This window comes from Lycium ferocissimum, chromosome 7 (genome assembly GCF_029784015.1).
Source record: "Lycium ferocissimum isolate CSIRO_LF1 chromosome 7, AGI_CSIRO_Lferr_CH_V1, whole genome shotgun sequence".
Classification (NCBI taxonomy): domain Eukaryota; kingdom Viridiplantae; phylum Streptophyta; class Magnoliopsida; order Solanales; family Solanaceae; genus Lycium; species Lycium ferocissimum.
This window is the reverse complement of record NC_081348.1, coordinates 59932414-59942405: the sequence shown is the minus strand read 5'-3', so window position 1 is coordinate 59942405 and position 9992 is coordinate 59932414. Positions and strand designations below refer to the sequence as shown.

Sequence of the window (9992 nt, the reverse complement as noted above, 5' to 3'; positions counted from 1 at the left end):
ATTTTTAAAATTTAAAATCAAACTAAACCAAACCCAAAAAACTATCGGTTTATTTAATCGGCATGGTTCAGTTTGCGGTTCGGATCCATTTTTATCCAAACCGTGAACACCCTACCTGTAGGACTGGTTTCCTCAATTGGTATGTCATAAGTTCTTCTCAAGTAACTTTGGGTCAAATTTTCATCTTCTTCTCCTTCTTCTTCTTGCACTAATGACAACTCTAACTCCTCATGTAATTTGGCATCAATTTCTGAATTCCAATCAATTTCATCAATGTAGAGATTAGGGTCTGGCTTGAAAGTTTCAACAAAAGAAAAGTTGTGAAACTCAGCATAAAATCTATTCTTGGCATGCTGAAATGCTTCCTCAGCAGCTAAGTCATTCCAATTCAATACTTTTTCAAAGTGATATATACACTTCTTGTAATTCAAGAAATTTTCCCAGGTGAATGAACCAATCTTTCGACAAAATTCCTTCTCCCATGAAGGAATTGTTGGGCGCCAAATCCCTAAAGAAGAAAAATAAATTGAGATTAATCTCAATACCTTGACGGTGTAAATTAAAGATTAAGCTATCAAGTCACATTAAAAACTAATAGCAAGTAAGTGATATTAGCAATTGAAAAATAAAGTAGATTATTTACTGGTTACTAGAGAAGACTAAGACATGTATCAGTAATATAAGTTAAATTCAAATAAATTTATTACTATATATAAATATCATCCAAATTGGTTTCATTAAAAATATGCGTAAATGATAGTGATGTGATATGTAAGATTAATATTAACTGCTTAATTTGTGTTTTTGTTTTTACTTTTAACGGTTTTTTGATCAGAACTTTCATGCTCCTTATCATTTATTCAACTCAACACTTTGCAACCAATAATCTCGTAAAGCTCTCTTTTCCCCATTGTTTTATCATGTTGGAGCTTTTATAGACAAAGTTATAGAACAAAGGAAGCTTATAGATGGAGAACTATTTTGAGCTCAAATAAAAACTTAAATATAATTGGCGGAACGCGAAATTAGTAATTTTAATAAAGGGATTCAATTGAATCCTCTTCGGATCACGAGCAATTCTCTTTTGATCATGTATTTCTGCCCTAATATCAGTACAAATAAAAGAAAAAACAAGAATGAACAGAAGAAGACACCATCATCTTTGTAAAACACAAGTTGTAACATAAAGAAGATATAAAATCAAACTACTTGTAGTCATTCTAATTTATTGGTTGTGATAAACAATCACATAACCAAAACCTAGATAAAAATAATTTTTGCTTTGATTTTATATGCATCTATGAAAGTGTTTCTTCTTCTAATTCTTGTGTTGTTTCTTTTTTTTTAACCCTCCCCCTCCATAACCCTCTACCCAATATAGGAATTAATACTAGGAAAGGTTTTCTTTTCAATGTTTGTATAAAAATTATCAGATTAGATACCAAAAAGGAAGAAGAAGAAGAAGAAGAAGAAGAAGAAGAAGAAGAAGAAGAAGAAGAAGAAGAAGAAACACCATTAATTTAATATTTGGAAGGGAAAAAAATCTTACATCTTTGAGCCTCTCTTGTACTTTGTAGGTAACGTCGCGTACTGCTTCTTCCTATTGGGACTGTTTCAAAATAACAAGTCAGGTCTTGATATCTTGATTTGAACCCCATGAATTCTTTCTTTATTTTTCGATGAAAAAATAAGGAAAAGGAATCAAGAAAGATCAGCAACTAGGGCTGAAGAAAAAGATGAAATTCTTTGATGACTAACAAATTAGGACTTGATGAAGAGGTGTGTAAATAAGAACACAATGTGAACTGTCTTTATAATTATTTGTCCTTTTCATAGTTGTTCAAAGAAAGTTTTGTTTTAAAATATTTTCTCTTTAGGAAACACTACATAATGACAAAGCATTCAGAACCCAAATAGGATTTGGAGTCCATGATCTGACCCCAAAAAAAAAAAAGTAATGATCTAACTTGAGATGCTTTTAAAGGCATAGCCTGCAGTACGCTCTTTATTAGTGCTTTCTTTCCTCCAAATGATAAAAACTTGTCTTTCCAAGAATGCAGTCTTCCTTCAATCTCTTTGATTAATTCAGCTTAATAAACCTTCTTGTTCCTAGAGTGAAAACAGGACATCCTAGGTAGATAAAAGGAAATTGCCCTCTAGAGAAGCCTGTAATGTTAGCAACTGATTGAATAAGTTCCTCACCTACGGTCATGACCCATTTTCACTAAGTTGTACAGGAACCTACCTTTTCCACCTCGGTAAGCGAACGCTTATCCCAACAATCATAAAAACACAAATAAAGTGGAAGAAGATAGAATAACATAAGTCTCATGATAAAATGTAAGAAAATGTGAAAGTAAAAGAAATCAACCCCAAAGATCTGGTCTGGTCATACATGAGCATCTAATTAAAATACTACAACTCTAAATAATAGTAATACATAAATAGTCTCAAGATCATGTCTCAAGATGAAAATAAGACATAATAGAAAAAATAGTCTTTGGGCAGCGAACGTCCTCATGCTCACCCTAAAAGACACGAATCAGCAATCCTTGAATACCAGCCACGAGTAGTAGAAGTCGATCCTACCTGGTACTCTACATTCATAAAAGAACGCAGCAAGTGCAAGTCAGTATAAGCAACAAATACTGCTAGGTAACATAGGCTGACTAAGATTAGCTAACATATACCAAGAAAATAAAGTAAGATAAACAGGTAAATCAACAAGGTATAAGTCAACACGAGCTAGTAACCAAGTACAAGTCATCACCTATATTACAGCATCTAAACCCAACTGTGCCAAGTCTCAGTACATTAAATCCCAATAGCTATATCACAAGAATATCACAAGAAGCCAAAGGTACAAAGCAATGCAATAATGTATGAAATATGGGGGCAATGCATATGCACCAATACACATGTAATCCGATGATGGAACATCACATCTCAGCAACACAACCCATAGGGGACCCGCGAAGTCCATGTACCATTCCTCACGATTCCGTCAAAGACCTCGGCAATCACTACCAGCACTCATACCTCGATTCCGGGATAAACATCGAATATCGATCCTCACGTCACTCTCATTCAACTGATCCTAGCTCATAACAATGTTTCCTTGTATATCATCAATAGATCAACATTATATTATGAAGGATGAGAATGCATGCAATGTATGAGCTCAATGTCAATAATCAAATCAATCTCAACAGTATCACACATGGGCACACCAACAATATCAATAAAAGGCTACACAATAAGCTATAATAGTATCACAATCCTAGCTCAAAACAGCAACAAGTAAGTGCTACAATACTATCATCAAGATATATCACTAGTCACCAATATCTACTATCTCCACGTAGCAACGAGCCAACAACAAATAGAACAAGATAAGTCACAACACAATGGGGTGGCTAGCCCCAAATCATATAAAAAGGCCCAACCTAAGGCAATATCCAATCCAATTTCATACCCAAAGGTTTACATGCATTCTCCAACAATATCATCTAAATATATGGTTCGCTAATCGAAGTATCACCATAGGGTAAACCATAACCTACCTGGAGAGTCGAACAACAAAGTCTCCAATAGTCAAACCTTAGTCTTTCTCTTCCTTTGAGCCTCGAGATAATGGAAGTCTAAACATATCCGAATCATGAAATTAGAATTAAGAAGAAAATACCCAAATAACCATTTTCCTAATCAAGTCCCAAACCCTAACTCAAGGAATGAGGAAAATGAGGGAATTTGAAGGATACCCATAATAGTCTTAGAAGAATTTCGGATAAAAAAGTTAGTTCAAAAACCCATTCCCAACCTCAAGGGGAAAAATGGTCATTTCATAAGAAAATCAGGTTCAATAAGGTCAAATTATTAATCTAGGAAGTCATACGATTCCAATGGTACCCATATTGACATACTTTAAATCTGAACCCAAAAAGTCTCCAAAAATAGAAATCCGAGCCACGAATGGCAAAATAGGAAATTTAGTTCAAAATCAGTTTACCCATTACTTATGGAGCCTATGTACCAAAAATGAGTGAAATCCATCCACTAATTTATGTTTAATTGAAGAAAAATCAAGTTCAAGCCTTAGGTTTCAAATCTCCAATTTACCGCCCTTAATTCAAGAATCTAAGCATGAAAAATCCTACTAAACGATGGAATAATCATAAAAAGGTGTTTGAAATCTTACCCAAATGATAATTCTTGAAAGAGTCTCTTCAAGTCTCCCAAACTCAAGCTTCTAAGATTGTGAGAAACCCCAAGCAAGTAATAAAAATGAAAATGCCCAGCTGTCCGACCCATATCTAGTGTTAGAACGATCCCAAAGCTCACTTTTGATAACTCCAATAGATTTCTTGTGAAATTTCACTCAAGTTAGGCTTTGAATCACCTCATTTGGCCTTAAAATGAGTGAGATATGGTGATTTCAATTTTTGGAAGAAGTCAGAAATTTAAACGACGACCTCAGTGGCAATTTCGTAATTTTCAGCAAAAATACACCAGAAAAATCTTCACAGCAAAATTTTAGTAAAATGTCTATATCTCCCTCAAACGATGGCGAAATGCGATAATTATTGTTGCTACAGCTCTGAAATTGTGATACGGATCTAATGGTTCAATCAAAGCTCGTTTGCTCATTATGGGTACCCTTTTTGCTCAAAACGGCGTCGAAACCAAAAACAAACACCATACAACCCAAACACATTTGAAATACATCAGAAACTAACCAAAATTTGTGGACAAGTCCAAAATCATCATACGAACCTGTTTGAACTCTCAGAACATCCAAACTGGACCGTCTTGACCCGATGTTGACCGTGGTCAACTCCAAATCATACTAAAAGTTAGTTTCTCAACCAACCACCCAAATCACACCCGAACCTCTCGGGAATCGAACCAATGACTCAACTAAGTCATAAATGAAATTCTAGACCTAATGGAACTGTCAGAATTCAATTACGGGCACGTTTACCCAAAAGTCAACTTTTGGTCAAGCTTCTCAAACTTAAGCCTTCAAAATTCCAAAACTTAGATTTTCTTCTTCAATTCTCATCCGATCACCTCGGGAATGGAATCGCCCATCCTCCCAGGTCATAAACATCACAACAAAGCTAACAGAAACAACAAATCTCAGATCCAGGTATAATTTCTTCCTATGATACATCTTTCACCATAAATAAACATATTAAACATTAACCGACTTAATTGTCAAAAACCAACCAGACAAACTCTAAAACTAGCCCCGTCAATTTCCACAAATCATAACTAATATTTTAAATCTAAAAGAATATTCATATTGACAATCAGAGCACATTTCCCAAAGTAAACAATTTATCCAAATAATTGAATGCCGGAATTTCCAAAGTGAAACCTTCTCTCGAAGTGAACCAAATGATATTCGTTTGGCTTCAAATTTGGCTAGTAAGTCAAAATAATTATAATGAAATTTCTGGAATATACGACACGTAAACTGGAGCACCGGTTCTCAAAAAGACCGACCGGGTCATTACACCTACCTTTGAGTACATACAGTAAGAACTTTTCTCCTTATTTACAAGCTGCCCAGAGGTCTGTTCATATTGATTCAAGACTTCCATGATCTTCTGGAATGATTCTAGGTGTGCTGATGTGAAAATGATTGTATCATTAGCATAAGATAGGTGATTTAGTGGATAGGACCACTTTGGAATCCCATAACCAATGTAGTTAGTCTTTGCATACAATGAATTCAAAGCCCTAGACAAAACTTTAGTAGACAAGATGAAAAAGGTAGGGGATAGGGGATCTACTTGTTTCAATCCCCTAGTAGAATGGAAAAAACCAGTAGCCTACCCATTTAGAAGGACAAAATACCAATTGTTAGAAATCAAACTCCCAATAAGATTAATAAAATGTTCAGCAAAACCCATAGACCTCAGGACATGTAACAAATACTTCCAAGAGACCCTAACATAAGCTTTAGCCATGTCCAACTTAATCACCACAGTTGTAGGCTTCCCTCTAATTCTAATATCTGAGACAATCTCCTAAGTGAGAATATTGTTCTAAAAAATACTTCTCCCTTAACAAAACCTGATTGGTTTGCAGAGATTAAAGATTGCAAAATCTTGTCCAATCTTCCATGAACCACCCTGGAAATCACTTTATTAATAAAATTAGACAAACCGACAGGTCTCATGTCTGAGAAAATCTGAACAGATTGCTTCTTAGGAATAAGAACCAAATTTGCATGAGTGATATACTTGGGAAGAACACTACCATAAAAAAGGCTAGAACCACATCATTTCCTGTAATCTCCTAGCAGTGTTGATAGGAAATCCCAGTAAAACCATCTGGTCCCGCCGGTCCCCCTGTACTATCTCCACTTAAAGCAAAAACTGCTTGTTTGACTTCCTCTTTGGAGGGGTACAAGCACAAATCCATATTTTGTTCCTGAGTGATCAAAGAAGGTAAATGTCTCAAAATTTCAAAATTAGAATTATCACCCTCTTGAGTAAACTGATTCTGATAAAAATGAACAGCTTCTACCTTTATGTTCTCCATATCCTGCAACCATACTCCATTTCTATCCTGAATCCCATTTACCTGTAATCTATTCCTCTTTCCATTCACATAGTTGTGAAAGAAACTAGTGTTCCTATCACCTTATTAAACCCTGTCTTTTGTTTCCAGTATTGTTCTTCTAGACTTAGATATTTTTTCAGTTCTCCCCGAGCCTTTTGAAGCACAATTCTGTTAACAATGGTAGGTTCTTCTTCAAACAAAGTTTCCTTCACTTTCACAACCTGCCCCCTTATTGCATGTTGCTTAAAAATATCCCCATAAGTGTCCCTGCTCCATTTAGAATGAGCAACCTTTAAGCTCTTTAGTTTCTGCTTGAAAGCAATAAAGGGACTTTCTGCAAAGGGGGTTCTCCAGTTCTATACCGGTACTTCCTTGAAAGATTCATGTTTAAACTAAAAGTTCAAAAACTTAAAAGGTTTATTGAAATTAACAGCCTCTTCCCCACAAGACAGAATGAAAGGGGCATGATCTGATCCTATTTTAGACAGTTGTTCCACTTCAATTTGAGGGAAGATGTTTTGAAACAACATATTTGCCATAATTATAGCCAACCTCTTAAAAATACAATCCTCTGCTGCTCTACCATTCCACCATGTAAATGGACTTCCCTTAAAACCCATATCAAAAAGTTCACAAGAGTTGATACAGAAAGCAAAATCTTCACATTCAGATAGGGTAACAGGTAGTCCTCCCAACTTTTCCTTCTCAGATAAAATTGCATTGAAATCCCCTCCAACCATCCAAGGTAAGTTCAAATTATTTGCAAGATGATAGAGATTATCCCAGAGTTCTAGTCTCTCCCCTTCAGTGCACTTAGCATAGACAAAAGTTGCAAGAATGTCTCTGCCCACTCCATGATGACTTATCTTCAAAGTAATCTGTTGAGCAGTATCCAAAATGATATCCCACTGTACTGCAACCTCTAAGAATACCCACATTTTTCCATTTGGAAATATCAGTCTCCATGCCTAACTTCCTTCTATATTTCTACAAATGTCTACAATTTTGAAAAAGTTCCATTAATGCAATAAAAGAACACTTATACTGTCTTTGCAACATGATTAGTCTCTGAAATGCATGTTGAGTATTAACAGACCTAATATTCCATATGAGGGCCTTAATCATCATTTACTCTTTGAGCTTGCTACCCTATTTGGATTCACCCTCTTGGGTGGTAATGCCTCCCGAGTTTTAGCTTTCTTTCCACTTTTAGCTACTGCCTTTAGAGAAATTCTTGCCTCAATTGTCACCTTATGAATGAATTTGGTGTTTATTCCTAATCCCTATTCCTCCTCTAATTGTTGTGCTTGCTCTTTAGCTTGTTTCACTTCTACCTCTATAACTTTATAAGAGACTATATCTTGCAGCTGTGTCATTGGACTTTTGATGCCCTGATTCACTATTATGGCCTGAACTTCCTTCCTTGAGCGTGGAATGGTATCCATTGTCCTCTGCCTCTATTCCATTTGATCTTTATTTCCTTGTAACTGCTTATCAGGTGGATCAGGTTCCAAGTTAACCCTTTCCTCTTTTGGCTGAAAGTTATCAGCTGAATCACTCCTTAATTCTTCTAGAAATATAGCACCATCTGATTCCATAGACTCCCCATAGAATGAACCACCATGGTGAGTCTTAGTTACTTCATAAGAACTGTTGATCAGTTGAATTGCTGATTCTTGACTCAGTGCTTTTCCATAATCTAGTTCTGTTATCTCATTACCTCTATCACCCCATCATTTCTTGGATTCATCCCTTTGTAACCTTCTTCCTCCTGAACCACCAACATACTTTGCATACCCTGATCACGTTCCTCCTTATTTTCATTTTGAACCTTCCCAAAAGTTGCTTCCACCCATGATTTAGAATTCTCCTGTTTGTCATGCTCCATCACCTTTTTCTCTTGTTGGGCCTGCATTTTTACATTATCATTTGGTGCTGTTGAAACTGTTGGTGCTGCACTTTCCTTTATCTGTTCATCGATTTTTGATTGTTCATCTTTATCATTTAACTGTTGTGCATCTATTTTGGCTAGCACTTCTTAGTCTATTATGCTATGCAACTGTATTTTTGTATTTTCTCCTGACTATTCCTTCATGTTGTGCTTAACAGGTGTATCTTGTTATATCTCTTCATGTGCCTTAGAATTACTTCCGTCTTGCTGCTGTGAAGGTACTTCCTGCTTTTCTGCATTATCTGCAACAACTTCCTTTGAATCTTCTTGCTCTATTAATGCTGCAAATTTATTGCTAGTTTGCACCCCATTATGAGTATCCTTCGTCTTCTTCTCCCCATTGTTGCTTGATTCTGTTAAATTATTGAGTACTCTATTGTCCTTTATAGGACTCCAAATACTAGAATTTCCTAGCACTCTCCCACTTGAAATCATTCTAGCAGAATTATGGTGTCCCCTTTGCTTTTGCTTTTCTAGAATCTTATGTTTTCCCTCTTCCTTATCTCTTTATTTCTATTTCCCTTGATTTGTTTCCTCCTTGTTTCCCACCTGCCCTTCTTCCTTTTGTGTAGGCTGATCAACTTTATTTCCATCTTCATTGTTCGACCTTTTCCACTTTGTTCCTGTTTGGGTACTGCATTACTACTTTCCTCCTCCTTTTCGATTCCCCCCCTTGGTTGTGTAAGTTCAGGAATAATAACTCTACACACATTTTCATTATGACCCTGTAGTCTGCACTCCCTACAGTACTTAGGAAGATAATCATAATGAATCTTCACATTAATAGTCCTTACAGAGACCCTGCAATTTCATCTTCTATATCCATCCAAACTGCTTGAGGTAAATCTACCAAAAGATCCACTAATACCTTAACCCTAGCACAACTAGGTCTAGTCTTATTGATAAATTGTCATGTCCAAATGAATAGGTTTCTCAATTGCAGAAGCAAGTGTGAATAGGGATTCCTTCACAAAATATGTAGGTAATAAATTGGGAAATGAGATCCCTGCCATTTCCTTTGATGTCACTTCATCAACTTTGAATTTTGAATCATAAATGAGTGGTCTCATTTGGTACGAATATCCATCCTTATCAATAATACAGTATGTTGGTTTTGATGTCAAGTTCACAAAGTCCTCTGCTAGAGTACACATCTAATTAAAACATGTCGATTTCTGAAAAATCCAATTCTACATTCACCTTTTACTCCACATTGTGCAGGGATTATTTTGCGAAGCTGCTCTATGTCTGGCCATCCATAGGAGAATTTCCAACAACTTCATGCTCCAATTCCTCCAAAATTTCCATACGTGATACTTCATTTTCTGTCCACTTGACATATGGAGACCCATGTAAATACGATATCTTATTCATTTCAATAGGCTGAACAGAAGGTCTTGGAGTTTGATCATTTGTATTTAAATAAGAAGGTTTCAAGAGACTAGCATATTGGATTTTGTTCTCAGTA

General features: G+C 35.8%; 2 long non-coding RNA genes across 3 annotated transcripts; one reads left to right on the top strand and one right to left on the bottom strand.

Moving 5' to 3' along the window:
* Positions 1-2312: 2312 nt before the first annotated feature.
* LOC132065789 (uncharacterized) lies at positions 2313-9865 on the bottom strand. The gene is made up of 2 exons (XR_009416790.1): positions 9725-9865; positions 2313-2597 (listed from the first exon to the last, which is right to left on the bottom strand). It is a non-coding gene; the product is annotated as an uncharacterized LOC132065789 (long non-coding RNA).
* On the top strand, positions 7943-9992 carry LOC132065788 (uncharacterized). Of its 2 annotated transcripts, none has more exons than XR_009416789.1 (3): positions 7943-8010; positions 8683-8742; positions 9746-9992. It is a non-coding gene; the product is annotated as an uncharacterized LOC132065788 (long non-coding RNA). The 2 variants fall into 2 exon arrangements; XR_009416788.1 differs by lacking the exon at positions 7943-8010 and adding an exon at positions 8042-8198.